This window comes from Eptatretus burgeri, chromosome 12, assembly GCF_056783735.1.
Source record: "Eptatretus burgeri isolate ZD-2024b chromosome 12, Ebu_testis_v1, whole genome shotgun sequence".
NCBI classification, from domain to species: Eukaryota; Metazoa; Chordata; class Myxini; order Myxiniformes; family Myxinidae; genus Eptatretus; species Eptatretus burgeri.
This window is the reverse complement of record NC_140972.1, coordinates 52,157,397-52,169,714: the sequence shown is the minus strand read 5'-3', so window position 1 is coordinate 52,169,714 and position 12,318 is coordinate 52,157,397. Positions and strand designations below refer to the sequence as shown.

The window sequence follows — 12,318 nt, the reverse complement described above, 5'->3', positions numbered from 1 at the left end:
AAGTCAAAGGCAACCTTCCCTCCCTCCCCCATCCCCCCCCCTTCCTCAGAATAACCCTTGCTGTAAGGTAGCTTTGGCAGGAATGAAACTTCCTTCTGGTGGAGAGCACAAAATACATCACCACATTTTAACCACTTTGTCACACTCCCAGCCATTCACTGCACATTTGCACTCCACTCTAAAATTCCTCCCCGGCCATGCTTACTCATCATTATATATGACTATATGTACAGTATATACATATATATATATATATACATACAGGGGGCTGTAAAAGTAGGTATACAGTAAGGATTATACCAGTATTATAATAGTGGTGCTAGGATTCATTTAATACGAGAATTCATTAAAATCATTATTACCATTTTTAATATTTTATTATTATTGTTATTATTGATATGCTTGTATAATCAATAAAATACGTTTTGTTTTTCATTACTGTATACCTACTTTTGCAGCCCCCTGTATGTATATATATAGTTACGAATTTCGGTCCGCCCGGCGTGCGATCGGTCACGTAACTCAAATCGCGACTGCGTCGCCCACCGGAACGGACAATTCAGTCGTGACCCTCCTTGGAACCATCGCCAGGAGCTAGTCACGGGTGGGTCTTTCGACCCCACCACAATCGTGCCAATCGGCCACCCGCGCAGGATAGGGTTGTTCGCCAAACTCGACCTACCTAAGTACCTGCGCGGGTAGTTAACCGGGCGATCGTACCTCGCCGCTGGCCAGCCTAGGACATGAACCGCTTAAGCGGTCCGTTCCGTGCTTCAATGATAACCAAGCGGTGTTATCGCCGGCCCCGACGGACGTGATTATTTACCGGGTGCTTACACCCTTCTACCAATTCCTTCCGTGATGTAAGATGGAACTTTTGAACAAAGGAAAGGATGCAACGAAATGGGGAACAGTTCGACAAGCACATTTATTTCTCACACACACACACACACACACACACACACACACACACACACACACACACACACACACACACACACACACACACACACACACACGGCAAGCACGTATTCACAGCCATACAGTAAGAATGCAATTTACAAGTAAGAGTGACAACCGAATAAAGCAGTTTATTTACATGCACTTAAACACTTTCTACTTTACAAGACATGGCGCCACAACACGCATTCACACAAAAGCAAAGGAAAGACCCCCTCAAGGGCAAGGGAGTCAGACTGGGCCAGTGGGCCTATTGCGCGTGGAACCTGGATGAGCGGCCAGGTCCACGAGACCGAAGGGTCCTACCCGCACCCTCGTGGCGTGATGGCGGGCAAACCGCAATGTCAGCTTAGCTGTGCCTGGCTTCGTGCCACTAGCGTGGTCGGCGAGCTCTCTCCAGCGCTCCCCATCTGCCTTTCCGTCTGCTTCGAGCTCAGTCTCCCAACTCGACTGCCCTGCCGAAACTGCAGACTTGACTTCGTCTCCCGACACTCCGCCACTGCCACTCCACTGCTCCCACTTGGTTCTCTGCCGACGTACTGCGCAACTTGACTTCCCGCCGACGTACTCCACCGCTCCCACTTGACTTCTCTGCTGGCGTACTGCGCCGCTCCCACTTGACTTCCTCTTGACTTCCCGCCGACGTACTGCACAACTTTGTTGGATGGTGATGATATTGTGACACTTTGTTGGATTGTGACACTCTTCTTCCGCGAGCTCGCGCTTATATAGCCCGGGGGAGGGGCGTATAAGTAAATTTCTGGATCACAGCGGGTTCGGAGGCGGGGCTATGCCACCCGATGCTCAGTCATTGGATGGATGTAAAGGGGGCGTGAAGCATTCCTGATCCGATTTCTGAGGCGAAAGAAACGCATTCACAACCCATGGCACGACGTGTGGTAGAAAGGCGGAGGTGGTGGGAGTTTGCTGCGGTGGTTTGGGAAGGTGGCGATTTGGTTGTTGGGGTATGATTGGTCCAAAATAACGATAGAGAAAAGAAAAAGGGCTAACTCAAAGGATCACAGCCCTGTGAACACGGAAATTCCCTCGAAACAACGGTGGGGAAATCTAACTACACATTTATACTGAACAAAAATATAAACGCACCAACCTAAATATCTAAGTCAAGATTGCCATTATGGGAAAATGGTCAAACCGATGATATGTTTGAGCAATGGTTCCTTTGTTTTGCTCAAGACAGATGTTCCCATTGAAATTGACCACTCTGAGTGTGTGGACTCACACATTGAGTAATCCTTCCCATGAGCACCATGGGGCTTGACAGAGTGATGGTCAGTGAGCGTGACCAGGACACAAACACTCCCTATAGCTTGCCCTATAAAAGGCCTCCCCAAAATGTGGACTGGTGCCAAATGTCAACATGCCACAGATATCACAAATCTTGAGGGAGCGCGCCATTGGCATGCTGAATGCTGGGACGTCAGTACGGGCCGTTGCAGCACACTTCAATGTCCACCACTCCACCATTAGCCGCCTGAGAACACGCCTCAGAGACTGGAAGCACCATGAACCGCCCACATGCCCGGCGACCACGTGTGACCACCGCCGGTCAGGATCGTCACATGAGGCTGCAACATCTCCGGGATCGACTCCGACCGGCCACGAGGACTGCCGATGAGACTGTCGGGCTGCATAACAGGCGCATTTCAGCCCAGACGGTGCGTAACCGCTTGAGGGAGGCCAACTTCCGAGCCCGCCGACCACACCGGGGACTCGACCTCACTGCAGTCCGGCGTCAGAGCCGACTGAACTGGGCCAATGTTCACTTGCGCTAGACCCTCGCACGATGGAGGAGAGTGCTGTTCACCAATGAGTCGCGGTTCCAGCTGTATCGGGCTGATGGCAGACTCCGCGTCTGGCGTCGGGCTGGGGAGCGCTACACTGACGCCAATGTCCTTCATCGGGTGTCACACGGTGGTGCCAGTGTTATGGTGTGGGCAGGTATATGCCATGGAGAGCGCACTCGGCTTCATTTCATTGAAGGCAACTTGAACGGGCAGCGGTACAGGGACGAGATACTCAGACCCATCGTCGTGCCGTTTGTGCGCCTTCACCATGTGACATTTCAGCACGACAATGCTCACCCCCATGTTGCCAGGATCTGCATGGACTTCCTCGGTGAGGAGGACATTGATGTCCTCGACTGGCCTCCATATTCTCCCGACATGTCGCCCATCGAGCACCTTTGGGACGTTCTTGATCGACGCATACGACAACGTTACGCAGTCCCAGAGAACGTCCGCCAGCTCCGTGTGGCTCTCCAGGAGGAATGGGAAAACATCTCTCAGGCCACCATCGATAATTAATCTGGTGATGTCCATGCGCCGGAGATGCACCGCTCTGCGCGACGCCAACGGTGGACACACCCGCTACTGACTGTGTGAACTCTGACAGTGACACCTCGGTTGTGTCGGCTGTTGTAGCGCAAAGACTGTATATTGATTCTCCTCCGACGCGCCTGGAGGCGGGGCCAAATCGCCCCACGCTTAATGATTGGACGGATCAGAAGTAGGCGTGTATCATTCTTGATCCGACTTCTCGGAAAGGCCGCTTTTTGCACCCGCTGCTCGGCGTGCGCCCTGTACGAGTCCAGGATCGGTGCCCACAAGCGGTGCGGGAATGGCCGCAGAAGGAGAGGTGAAGGTGGTGGAGGGTTTATTGTGGCGGTGATGGCGATGGCGACGCTTGGAATGGCGGTGATGCGATGGTTGCGAGAGCGAGTTGCGAAGGTAAAGGTCGTCGCTGTTGGCGTTGTTGTTGTTGTGAAGCGGCGTTGCGGTTGGTGGTTGTTGTGTGATGGCGGTTGAGACGTGGTTGGCTCAAAATAAAGATAGAACAGAAAAACGGCTATCTTAAAGGGTCGCAGCCCGAATGAATGACATTTATTCCCTCTAAGCAACGGGTTTGGGGCTAACTACACATGTACTTACAGAGATATCTCACCTACGGGACCTGAATGGTGGTTTGCGAATTTCCTCAACCACAACAATATTATATATATATATACATATATATATATATATATATATATATACATATATACATATATATATATATATACATATATACATATATATATATATATATATATTATATATATATATACATATATATATATATATATATATATATACATATATACATATATATATATATATATACATATAGATATAGATACAATGCAGTATTTAATCCTATACGAATAAAAGGCGAAGTGTGTGTGTGTGTGTGTGTGTGTGTGTGTGTGTGTGTGTGTGTGTGTGTGTGTGTGTGTGTGTGTGTGTGTGTGTGTGTGTGTGTGTGTGTGTGTGTGTGTGTGTGTGTGTGTGTGTGTGTGTGTGTGTGTGTGTGTGTGTGTCATTGAATGGTATCTCCATATGCGGTTTTCAGAATGTGGAATGGAGTCCTCCCAGGGTAGGCTAAAAGTATCCACCTTCATTTCAGTAAGGGGTCACGATTCATGGACCAAGTTGTGAAGTTTTCTGTTCTCAAGGTTTTGTGACGAGGGCTCTCTTCATGATCATCGCTGAGCCCTAGCAGCTTCGAAATGTAGTTCTTTTGTCATAATATTCCTAGAGATGGTTTTTATCTCACCTGGAAGTCGTTCCGGGGAGCTTATGGGATGGTGCGTCCACCATCCGTCCATAACTGCTTGCAAGTTCTTCTCTGAAACTACACATACAATTTCAATGAAATTTGACCACAACCTCCATCGCCCGTGATGGCATTAAAAAACAAAAACGTGGTCAGAAGGGGTCTACATAGCGAATTTAAGGCGGGGGGTGAGGGGTTTGGGTCACCTCCCCATAAGAGGTATTTGCTTTCTTCTCAAATGATGCACCCAATTCCGATGAAACTTCACGACAACCTTCATCAGCCATGACATACCAAAATTTGTTCATGACATTAGAAAAATATAGATCTAAGGGGATTGAAGGGGGATTGCCCCCCAAAATATGTATTTGCTTTCTTCTCCAAAATGACACACACAATTCTGATGAATCTTGACCACCATCTTCACCACCCATGATGTACTAAAGTTTGTTCACGACAAAAAAAAATTGGGGTCGAGGGGGTTTTATGGGGAGAGGGGTATTGCTCCTCTGTTTAATATCTCTTTGAGGTTCTTTGTCATCATTCTAGTTGGTCCAACTATCGCTGGTACAACTTTGGCATTCTTAAGCTTCCAGGATCTTCTCACTTCATTCTTGAGGTCTTGGTATTTGGTCATTTTCTTGATTTCTGCATCGTTTAGTTCAAAATCACTGGTAATAACACTTCGATCTTCTCTCTCTTTTTGTACCAAAGTATGATTTGTGGTCGAACACTTTGTTTTTGATGTTCACGCTTGATAGGATCATTGGTTCGTACGTGAGCAGTAGGAACTTCCATGTTTTCAGTGATTACTTTTGGTTCATTTCCCCACAATTTTTGTAGACCTGGGACATCAGAGTTTTTGCAGATGTGCCAGTGGATTACTTTACAAACTCTGTTGTGTCGTTGTGTACAGCTGTTCTGACATGAGTTTGTTTTTGTGTGTGTGTGTGTTCGGTCATTAAGCATCACATATCATTCTCTTTCCTCACCCCACCTCCACCCTTCACCCTTCTCTCTTCTCTTTTTTTTCATAGTCTTTCTCTCCCTCTTCCTCTTACCTCCTCCTGACATCCCTCCCTCCCACGGTAGAGCAATGTTTTGTGAGGCATAGCGCTCACCACCTCCCCCCCCCCTTCTAGCTTCCCCTCCCTCCTGCCTCCTCTCTCTCCCCTCCCTCTCTCCTCTCTGCCTCTCTCTCCCTCCTCCCTTAACCCCCCTCCTTAATACCCCCCATCAGTGAAGCAACGAGCTGTATTTGCTCATCTAAAATAACAAGCAAAACAGGGAATAATACTACACAATAATGACTACCGCAGTGCCTCTGGATAGACAACATTTCGAGTCTGGTTGTTGGGTTCCAGAATTGTGAGTTTGACAATATAGATAAGAAGATGATTTGTAATACTGCATACCACCAGGTGGCAGAAAACAATACACATTTATATTGAGAGAACTGTGGACTTCCACCCACCCTTAACCCCTTACCGTGTATGTTTGAAAATGTTTTCTGGCATCTCTATTTGCCAAGAAGGTTCCAACGGTATGTAATATGATGGGATTACGAATGGCAGAGCAGTGGACAGACAGACAGAAAATACAACAATATATATATATATATATATATATATATATATATATATATATATATATATATATATATATATTGTTGCGGTCTTCGCGCCCGCCGGCGTGCGAACGGCCACGTAACTCGAATCGCGGCACGTCGCCCACCGGACGGACAATCCAGTCGTGACCCTCTCGGACTAACGCCGGGAACCAGTCACGGGTGGACCTTTCGGTCTCACCGCGATCGAGCCAATCAGCCCCCGCGTGGGATAGGGTTGCTCGCCAAATTCGAACTACCTAAGTACCCACGCGGAGGGTAGACCGGGCGATCGCACCGCCGCAGGTCGACCTCGGACACGGGCCGCTTAAGCGACCCGTTCCGTACTATCAGAATAACCGAGCGGTGTTATCGTCGACCTCGACGGTTCGATTAATTATCGGGCGTATTCAGCCCACTACCAACCCTTTACGTGAAGCAAGATGGGGGTTCAATGGGGAAAAAGACGAAGCGAAGCGGGAGAACAGTTCAACAATAAAGCACATTTATTCTCGGCACACGGAAGCACACAAATACAATTCCACCAAATGCACACAAAAAAAAAGAAACCACAATTCCATTTACACAACAAGCAAACATAAAAGTGAAACCACAGTGCAGAGCTAATACCGACTACCCAGCACACGGCAACACTTATACAATTCTACTTCACAGACGGCGCCGACAACACATACCCAAAACCAAGGAAAAGAAATACACTCAAGGATGAGGTAGGCGTGGGGCCGAGTCCTGGTCGGGCCTGCCCGTCTGGTGATGAGACGCGGAGCGCGATGGCCCCGCAACCCGCGGGCCTCGTGGACAGTGCCTGGCAGGGGGTGGGAACGGGGCCCCCTTGGTCGCACTATCTCAGCGCGGGGGGAAACAGGAGGGGGGGTTGCTGATGCTCGGGGTATAGAGGATCTTTATTATGTGCGACGAGCGTCTCCACCTCGGCCAGGTCGCGCTGCCGGCCTCCCTCGGGCGCGCAGCTCCTTGCACGACGCGAGCACCCTTCGTCCGACTCGCCGCCTCTCCACAGCTCGTCCCCTCCGTTCCGACTCCAACGCACACGACGAGCAGCTCCACCGCCCGCGAAGTCTTGACTCTCTGTTCCGACTCCTTCGCCTCGTTCCGACCTTTACTACTCGTTCTCGTTCTGCTGACTCTTTCGCTCCGACTTTTACGACTCGTTCCGACCTTTACTACCCCTTTGACTGACGAACACCGTCCTTTTTATCCCCCCGTAACTTCGCCTTTGACCCCCTCCCTTTGACCTTTCAACTCGCTCCCCATTGGCCCGAGAAAAAGTGGGCGTGAAGGCTTTTTGATCCACAAATTTGCATATATCGATCGCCCTGGGGGCGGGGCCAATTCGCCCCTCGCTCACCGATTGGACGGCAAAAAGTGGGCGTGTGTCGTTTTCGATCCGTTTTTGAAGCAGAAAATCCGTGATTTTGTACACGCTGTTCAACGTGCGCCCTACACGAGTCCAGCATCGGTGCCCATGAGTGGCGCGAGATGACGGTGATGCGATGGTGGCGAGTTGCGACGGTAAAGGTCATGGCGGTTGTGGTGAAGCGGCGTTGTGGTTGGTGGTTGTTGTTGTGGTTGTGATGGTGGCGATTGGTCCAAAATAAAGATAGTAAAGAAAAACGGCTATCCTGAAGAGTCGCAGCACGTATAAATGACATGTATTCCCACTAGACAACGGGTTTGGGCCTAACTACACATGCACTTACCGAGATACCTCACCTAAGGGACCTGAATGGTGGTTTGCGAATCTGGTAACCACAACACTACCCCTTCCCTTTTTACAGACTCGTCCCGAGTCGTCAAATTTTCGTGTGCCATCATGTGTAGTTTTCCCCTAGTACATTTTACCTACGGATCCCTGAGTGCGACATTCATGGTATTCGTGTCCCCAAAATAAATAACCTGAGGGCTGCGTAACTATCTAAACAAACTCACTCACACGGACGACTTAAATAAAATTGCCGGCGCTAGACAGACATGCCGGGGGCGCACTCATATTTACAGTACATCTTAACCTTAACTTACAAATTTTACACTAAACCATGGCCCAGGATCATCGAACTCTGCAAAAAGAAAGCAGTTAACAGGGAGCCAGGCTGCCCACATGCAGTCTCTGGCTCAAACAATGCAGGTGACAGGGAACGTGGCTGGCTGCTCACACGCAGTCCAAGGCCTTCCCTTTTGAACTGAACGCAGTGAACCACAACGGTGCATGGGCTGCACAAACGCAGTCTCCGTGCCAGCTCAAGTGGCACACGCAATGAGCACAACGAATGGATGCATGAACACAAACACGGTGCACGGGCCGCCACTGCAGGCCCGTGTTGTAGCTGCCAACAGGGCAGTTCTCGCAGCTTGCAAACTGTTGCCTTGCGGATCCTGGCGCACATGGAAATGAACAGGGGGGGGCAAAGCAAAAATTGAACGGGGGCTGGTGAACAGGGGCAGTGGGCATGGCATGGCAAAGGCAGCAGGCAAACGCAGCCCGCAGAAGAAGGCCGCTGCAGGCAAACACAGCCGGCAGATGAACTGGCCGGCACAGGCCTTGAAGAAAAACAGCCAGCAGATGAACTGGCCGGCACAGGCCTTGAAGCAAACACGGCCAGCCGATGGCACAGGCCTTGCAGCAAAACAACAGCTGCCGATGAAGAACGCCAGCTCTTGCCGTTCAGTGGAGGTTGGTGGAGGGAGTGCGGTGGTGCTGGCCACTTGGAGGGCGGGCTCGGACCTACCTACCTGTCTCCCTCCCAACCTATCGCCTTTGCCTGTCACTGTACATACCCACTCCCTTAATTTGTCAAACCCCAATTTAGCCCCAACTTATTTTTTTGTTGTTTTTATTTTTACTCCCCCACTATAAATCGTCCCCTAACCCCCTTTATCGTCCTTGTTCGGCTAACCTATCCTGTCACCTAGCCTACTCCCAACCCCTACGTTCCCTTCCCGGAGGGGAACAAGGGAGAGCTAACGTCCTGTGTCGAGGCCCAACGAAGCCTCAGAATGGCCTCCCCAGAGTTCGGCGATCTTAACACCAAGTGGGTCCAGCGGCCCACAACGACAGCGAGGGGATGGATGGTGCGGAGGGGTACATCTCCTAATCTATCCTAACCATTTAACTGTTAAACTACCCCGGGGCTTTCAACAAGCGCCTCTTGCTTCAACTATTGGTTCTAACAACCCAGATTCCCGTCGCCTGTGTTGGTGTCCTCACAATTTCGGGCCTCGCCCCCCAATTTTCTCTCCGTGCCCTCACACGGTCTCCTGGCTGGGACACGTGGCTCCCTTTGGCAGGCACGACCCTCTGCCGAATCTCCCGCTATGGCACCCCCGGGCACTACACTGCCTCCGAGCCTACCAGCTCCCTAACACCGGGGAGTGCCCCCCATGGCACCTCCCCTGAAACGCACACGTGGCAGGCCGGCCTCCCGGGCCCCTTTCCGAGGGTCACCCGTGCCCACAACACTGCCCACGCGGCTAATGGCGCCCCGGGCCCCCGCACCAAGCAGGCGCACCCGTGCCCACTACTCTATCCCGGCCCCCATGGGCCCATACTACGCGGCAGACTAGCCTGGTGCCCGGGGTACCCACTCAGCGATACTCACCTTTCGCAGCCACGCTCCCAAGCCCGTCAACAGGGCTCCTGCACCCCTCCAAATGGGTCTCGAGCCTACATTCCCACCAACAACAAAACGACCTCCATTTTTCAATTTGACTAACCCAGCTAACTCACTCTACACTGACCCCGGGGTCCCTTGGGCGGGAGTCACTCCTCCCCCCAATCACTCATCGCACCATGCATTCCCCATTTGCTCCATACACACAGACCCGCTGGCCTCACTCACTCACCAAGCACATGCTTCCACTTCACTCACCAACTCTTCAACACACTCACCACTGAACTCTGCCATCCTTCTAACTGCATCCCCTAACTAACTCGTGCTCCCACGTCGTCCCTTAAACTACAGCACGTTCCTTTTAACACTACGTAGCTAAACTACGTCCCCTCTACACACTCACCAGTCTGTCTCTGTCTCCTAACTCAAAAAATTCATTTTATTTCCCAACCTAAAGCTCACTAAATCCCTCTACCTAATCCATTCCACGGACTCCATGAGGACTTACCCCTGCCCCATGAAGTCGGTCTAACTAAGCTAACCCTTCCCCCTAACTAGTTTTCCATCCTGTGCCCAGGTAAGGGGGTCTTTCACCCCTTGCCCAGGAATCCTGTACACCCGAAAGTGAGGCTTGTTCTTTTTTTTTTTTCTTTACATGCGCAGCGCCAGCGCGGCAACTCGCGCTCTTTGCACTTTGCAACTGCCCGTGACGTCATGCAGCTGCACGTGTTCCTCGTCCCTCCTTGGACGGTACCATCGGCCGGGATACCCCTCCTGCCGGATTCCAACCACACGTGCAGCCATGACGTCACCGTGCGCATATAAAAAAAAACACAAGCCACACGTCTCGAGGGGTTCCCCACGCGAACACATGTGCCCTGCCCGTTGGAGCTGAACACACACGATCGCGTGGAGAACCCGTCCGGTCCAAATCCATTTACCTGCCTAAACTTTGTCCGTCCGCGGGATCGGCAAATCCACCGCGTGCGTTTCCGGACCGGGACTTCACTCTCGCAAGCGAGCACGTGGCGGTCTCGTGCGTTGCACAGCACGAACCGCGTGCTCACTGCTGGGTGAACCCGGCACGGTCCTCGAAACAACTACAGCCGCTACCCGGCTTTCTCTCCTCTGTCGCCGTCGTCGTCTCCATTCAACCCACGCACACCTGCGTGTCACGACGCACACAGTCCACACCATTAAACTCACACCGGGAGACGCGGCTGCGTGCTCCCGCATGCCAACCGACATCTCCCTCTCATACCGCTCTCTCACACACACGGTCTCCCTTGCACAACCCATACCACTCACACGTGGTGCTCCATTCACTCGTGCCTCACTCACACACGCGGGGGCACTCAACCGCGGTTCCTCATCCACACACCGTGCCTCTCTCATACACGCGGGGGCACTTAACCGCGGTGCCTCATCCACACACGCGGGGGCACTCACCCGAGGTTCCTCACTCATACTCCGTGCCTCATCCACACACGGCGTGCTGGGAAGCACGTACTCCGGCACCATCGCCACCACACCACTTACACGTGGTGCCTCACTCATACTGGCCGTTTCACTCACACACACGGCCTCACTCACACACGGTGCGCTGGGAAGCACACACTCCGGCACCATCGCCACCACACCACTCACACACGGGGTCGCTTCCACACACGGGGACGCACTCACGCCTTGCACCACACACACAGGGACAACCATACTGGGGATTCGTGTCCCCACAAGGGTCTCCGGGGCCTCCATACCCCCCAAGCTCTCCGTGCACCCGTCCACCGCACTCGTCCCCTCAACCTCGCAAAACACGACCGAACTCACCTGGTCGTGACTCGCCTCAAGGGGGCATACTCCCTCCCCTCGTTCCTGGAGGAGGTCATCCAGCTGCTCGCACCGGGTCCCTACACGCTCCGCGAGCTCACCCCCATTATCCTCCACTACCTCCGTGTGTGTGTGTGCGTCACTTACCCCGTCCTCACCGTGCAGTCTCTCCTCTGTCGTTCCCTTCCCGGCTACCGTCACTGCCAACTCTTCACCCTTTACCTCCCTTGTCTCAACTATTATTATTTCCTTTGTCGTCACCTCGTGTCTCGTCTCACACGTTTTGGTCTCCCCATTTAATTTTTCCCTTTCGGTCATCGTCACGACCCTCGCCCAACACGTTCCACGAATTATTTTTTTACCCGCCTCCACCGCGGGCCTGTCAGCCGTTGCACCCCCCACCCAGCTCGTTTGCTCCCACACGTGAAGTCGCCATTCCCAGCTCCTGGTCACGGTCTTCATGCCGGCCTGCAGGCATCGGCCCATGTTCTGCGTCTCACCCCGCAGCTCTTTCATTTCTTCTTTCATGTTTGCTTCCATTCCGTTTATTTGCTTGTTCATTTCGTTTTTCATTTCATTTGTATTTGTATCCATCTTCTCGTTCATGCCTTTCATTTCGTTTTTCATTTCATTTGTGTTTGCATCCATTTTTTCGATCATTTT

General features: G+C 51.7%; 1 protein-coding gene across 1 annotated transcript in view; it reads right to left on the bottom strand.

Moving 5' to 3' along the window:
- LOC147015622 (uncharacterized) overlaps positions 1–12,318 on the bottom strand; it is a 246,816-nt gene that overhangs the window by 195,975 nt on the left and 38,523 nt on the right. The window lies entirely within an intron of this gene.